Source organism: Styela clava, chromosome 2 (assembly GCF_964204865.1).
Source record: "Styela clava chromosome 2, kaStyClav1.hap1.2, whole genome shotgun sequence".
Taxonomy (NCBI): domain Eukaryota; kingdom Metazoa; phylum Chordata; class Ascidiacea; order Stolidobranchia; family Styelidae; genus Styela; species Styela clava.
In genome coordinates, this window is record NC_135251.1 from 28,545,598 (window position 1) to 28,550,597 (window position 5,000).

At 56.4% G+C, this 5,000-nt stretch overlaps 2 non-coding genes and 1 pseudogene across 2 annotated transcripts; all 3 read left to right on the plus strand.

Annotated features, from left to right (window-relative positions):
- Positions 1-1,853: 1,853 nt before the first annotated feature.
- On the plus strand, positions 1,854-3,663 carry LOC144420263 (small subunit ribosomal RNA). Its single transcript, XR_013474616.1, has one exon. It is a non-coding gene; the product is annotated as a small subunit ribosomal RNA (ribosomal RNA).
- A 298-nt stretch (positions 3,664-3,961) lies between these two features.
- LOC144420105 (5.8S ribosomal RNA) lies at positions 3,962-4,115 on the plus strand. The gene has a single exon (XR_013474464.1). It is a non-coding gene; the product is annotated as a 5.8S ribosomal RNA (ribosomal RNA).
- A 288-nt stretch (positions 4,116-4,403) lies between these two features.
- LOC144420023 (large subunit ribosomal RNA) overlaps positions 4,404-5,000 on the plus strand; it is a 3,696-nt pseudogene continuing 3,099 nt past the window's right edge.

Genomic DNA, 5,000 nt, shown 5'->3' on the forward strand with positions numbered 1-5,000 from the left:
GCGAAAGACAGTAATTTCGAATGAGCCAAGAAAGAGCGGTGCGGGCCGGTCGGAGCGCACCCTTTTCTCGGTGGCTGGCGGGCGAGAGAGTGCTGCGTCGCCGGCATCGGCGTCGAAAGAAGCCGAGCCGAAAAAAGTTAAAGTACAAACGTGCAAGCATACTAACCTAACCCTAGGTAAGGCATGTCAGAGCGAAAGACAGTAATTTCGAATGAGCCAAGAAAGAGCGGTGCGGGGCCGGTCGGAGCGCACCCTTTTCTCGGTGGCTGGCGGGCGAGAGAGTGCTGCGTCGCCGGCATCGGCGTCGAAAGAAGCCGAGCCGAAAAAAGTTAAAGTACAAACGTGCAAGCATACTAACCTAACCCTAGGTAAGGCATGTCAGAGCGAAAGACAGTAATTTCGAATGAGCCAAGAAAGAGCGGTGCGGGGCCGGTCGGAGCGCACCCTTTTCTCGGTGGCTGGCGGGCGAGAGAGTGCTGCGTCGCCGGCATCGGCGTCGAAAGAAACCGAGCCGAAAAAAGTTAAAGTACAAACGTGCAAGCATACTAACCTAACCCTAGGTAAGGCATGTCAGAGCGAAAGACAGTAATTTCGAATGAGCCAAGAAAGAGCGGTGCGGGGCCGGTCGGAGCGCACCCTTTTCTCGGTGGCTGGCGGGCGAGAGAGTGCTGCGTCGCCGGCATCGGCGTCGAAAGAAGCCGAGCCGAAAAAAGTTAAAGTACAAACGTGCAAGCATACTAACCTAACCCTAGGTAAGGCATGTCAGAACGAAAGACAGTAATTTCGAATGAGCCAAGAAAGAGCGGTGCGGGGCCGGTCGGAGCGCACCCTTTTCTCGGTGGCTGGCGGGCGAGAGAGTGCTGCGTCGCCGGCATCGGCGTCGAAAGAAGCCGAGCCGAAAAAAGTTAAAGTACAAACGTGCAAGCATACTAACCTAACCCTAGGTAAGGCATGTCAGAGCGAAAGACAGTAATTTCGAATGAGCCAAGAAAGAGCGGTGCGGGGCCGGTCGGAGCGCACCCTTTTCTCGGTGGCTGGCGGGCGAGAGAGTGCTGCGTCGCCGGCATCGGCGTCGAAAGAAGCCGAGCCGAAAAAAGTTAAAGTACAAACGTGCAAGCATACTAACCTAACCCTAGGTAAGGCATGTCAGAGCGAAAGACAGTAATTTCGAATGAGCCAAGAAAGAGCGGTGCGGGGCCGGTCGGAGCGCACCCTTTTCTCGGTGGCTGGCGGGCGAGAGAGTGCTGCGTCGCCGGCATCGGCGTCGAAAGAAGCCGAGCCGAAAAAAGTTAAAGTACAAACGTGCAAGCATACTAACCTAACCCTAGGTAAGGCATGTCAGAGCGAAAGACAGTAATTTCGAATGAGCCAAGAAAGAGCGGTGCGGGGCCGGTCGGAGCGCACCCTTTTCTCGGTGGCTGGCGGGCGAGAGAGTGCTGCGTCGCCGGCATCGGCGTCGAAAGAAACCGAGCCAAAAAAAGTTAAAGTACAAACGCGATGCTAATGAGCGAGCCGTTGTCTCGACTAATATGTAGGGGGCGTTCGATCGAGCGTCTGGCTTGAGCGCTTGTCGGCCTAGCAGAACGGTCGCATTGTTATGCCCGGGTTTTAGGCACCGCTGCAGGCGGCCGGCAGAGCTCTTGTTTGTGCGAAACTGAATGGATCGAGCCCGAGAGAGGGCGAGCAAAGAAAAAACGCAAATCGCTCCGCCTGGCACTGCCGGCGAGAGCGTGGACGTCGCGGCCAGCGACTGTCGAAGCTGAGTACGGCCGCAGGCGATCGCCTCGGTCTTAAACGAATGCGACGAGCACGCGCCGGGCGGCCCAGCAAGGGCCGAGCGCAGCTGTCGCAGCTATCTGGTTGATCCTGCCAGTAGTGATATGCTTGTCTCAAAGATTAAGCCATGCAGGTGCAAGTACGAGTTCTCGTAAAGCGAAACTGCGAATGGCTCATTAAATCAGTCTTGGTTTATTTGGTCTCGTAAGCGAAGTGGATAACTGTGGTAATTCTAGAGCTAATACATGCATTAAGCGCCGACTTCGGGAGGCGTGCTTTTATCAGATCAAAACCGACCGGGTTCGTCCGGTGACGTTTGATGACTCTGGATAACCACGCGGATCGTACGGTCTCTGCACCGACGACGTATCATTCAAGTGTCTGCCCTATCAACTGTCGAAGGTACGCTACGTGCCTACCTTTGTGATAACGGGTAACGGGGAATCAGGGTTCGATTCCGGAGAGGGAGCCTGAGAAACGGCTACCACATCCAAGGAAGGCAGCAGGCGCGCAAATTACCCATTCCCGACACGGGGAGGTAGTGACGAAAAATAACAATACAGGACTCTAACGAGGCCCTGTAATTGGAATGAGTACATCCTAAAACTCTTAACGAGTATCCATTGGAGGGCAAGTCTGGTGCCAGCAGCCGCGGTAATTCCAGCTCCAACAGTGTATGCTAAAGTTGTTGCGGTTGAAAAGCTCGTAGTTGGATTTTGGGCGAGCGCCGCCGGTCCGTCGCAAGGCGTGTCACTGGTTGCGTTCGCCTCACCTCCGGTTCTCCGTCGGTGCTCTTGACTGAGTGTCGGCGGTGGCCGATAAGTTTACTTTGAAAAAATTAGAGTGTTCAAAGCAGGCTGTTCGCCTGCATAGTGTTGCATGGAATAATGGAATAGGACCTCGGTTCTATTTTGTTGGTTTTCGGAGCACGAGGTAATGATTAAGAGGGACAGACGGGGGCGTCCGTACTCTGCCGTTAGAGGTGAAATTCTTGGATCGGCGGAAGACGAACTACTGCGAAAGCATTCGCCAAGAATGTTTTTTTTAATCAAGAGCGAAAGTCAGAGGTTCGAAGACGATCAGATACCGTCCTAGTTCTGACTATAAACGATGCCAACTAGCGATCGGGAGGCGTTACCATGACGACCTTTCCGGCAGCTTCCGGGAAACCAAAGTCTTTGGGTTCCGGGGGAAGTATGGTTGCAAAGCTGAAACTTAAAGGAATTGACGGAAGGGCACCACCAGGAGTGGAGCCTGCGGCTTAATTTGACTCAACACGGGGAAACTCACCCGGCCCGGACACAGGTAGGATTGACAGATTGAGAGCTCTTTCTTGATTCTGTGGGTGGTGGTGCATGGCCGTTCTTAGTTGGTGGAGCGATTTGTCTGGTTAATTCCGATAACGAACGAGACTCTGGCATGCTAAATAGTTACGCGACCTTCTCGGTCGGCGTCTAACTTCTTAGAGGGACTAGTGGCGTTTAGCCACACGAGATTGAGCAATAACAGGTCTGTGATGCCCTTAGATGTCCGGGGCCGCACGCGCGCTACACTGAGTGAAGCAGCGAGTGTCTAACCTAGGCCGAAAGGTCCGGGTAACCCGTTGAACCTCATTCGTGATTGGGATAGGGACTTGCAATTGTTTCCCTTGAACGAGGAATTCCCAGTAAGCGCAAGTCATCAACTTGCGTTGATTACGTCCCTGCCCTTTGTACACACCGCCCGTCGCTACTACCGATTGAATGGTTTAGTGAGATCCTTGGATCGGCCCCGTCGCGGCTGGCAACGGCCGCGTCGGCGTGTCGAGAAGACGATCAAACTTGATCATTTAGAGGAAGTAAAAGTCGTAACAAGGTTTCCGTAGGTGAACCTGCGGAAGGATCATTACCGAAAGTGGTGGTAGGCCCCGGCCGACCGCGCACTTAATTGTCTTTGGGTGCCGCCGAGAGGGCGGCCGTCAATCGGGGTTCTGCCCCGTGCGACACGCGTAACACGTTGGCATAGCAAGGCAGCCGAGTGCGATGGTGGCTTCTGGGCACCGCGCTCGATGTGCCGCCGGCCCAGCCCGGCGGTCGCTCGGCGCCGTTTGTTGGTGTTTTTGTGCAGTTGTTGTCGGTGGTGGTTTTGTGGTCGATCCCACAGTGTGACGTCCGCGCGCTTCGGCGCCGGGCGAAACGTCGAGGACGACTCTTAACGGTGGATCACTCGGCTCGCGAGTCGATGAAGGACGCAGCCAAGTGCGAGAAGTAATGTGAATTGCAGAACACATTGAACGTCGACCTTCTGAACGCGAATTGCGGTCTCGGGTCAATCCCGGGACCGCGTCTGCCTCAGGGTCGCGTTCGTCCTCACCCGAGGGCCGTCGCCTGGCCTCTGCGAAGACGGCCGGGCGTCGCCCCAAGTTGAAGCGGTCGCCGAGCTTTCTCGGCGCGACCGCGTGTCCCGTACACCGCCGGCCCCTCGACGTGTTCAACTACGTTCGAGGGGCGGGTCCAGGTCGGTCGGTCCGGTCACGAGATCAAGACCGACCGTGGGACAAGGCGGCGACGGTACGCGCTCGGTCGGCGCCGGCGGCGACGACTTGCGATGCCAGCGGGCCGTGTAAGAAGCGGCCCGCTTGACACATACGACCTGAGTTCAGGCGAGAGCACCCGCTGAATTTAAGCATATTATTAAGCGGAGGAAAAGAAACCAACAGGGATTCCCTGAGTAACGGCGAGTGAACCGGGAAGAGTCCAGCGTCGAATCTGCGCGCTTTTCGAGCGCGCCGAGTTGTGACGTACGGAAGTCCCAGTGCGGCTGACGGCGAGCGCCGGTGTCCTTCTGATCGAGGCCTCGTCCCACGGCGGGTGTTAGGCCCATAGGGGCGCTTGCCTTGGCCGCTTCGGGTCTTCTCGGAGTCGGGTTGTTTGGGAATGCAGCCCAAAGCGGGTGGTAAACTCCACCTAAGACTAAATACGGTCGCGAGACCGATAGCGGACAAGTACCGTGAGGGGAAAGTTGAAAAGCACTTTGAAGAGAGAGTTCAAGAGTACGTGAAACCGTTGAGAGGCAAACGGGAGGGCCCGTCAGGTCGCCGGCTCGCTTTCAGTTGGGTGCGGGGGCGCGCCGTCTCGGTTCGCGGACGCTTAAGGCGCCGCTGCCGAGTCGGCTCGCGCACCGTCTCAGCGCACTAGCGACCGGCGCGGGTCACGACCGGTTTGCCGTCGGTCTAAGTCCCCGCG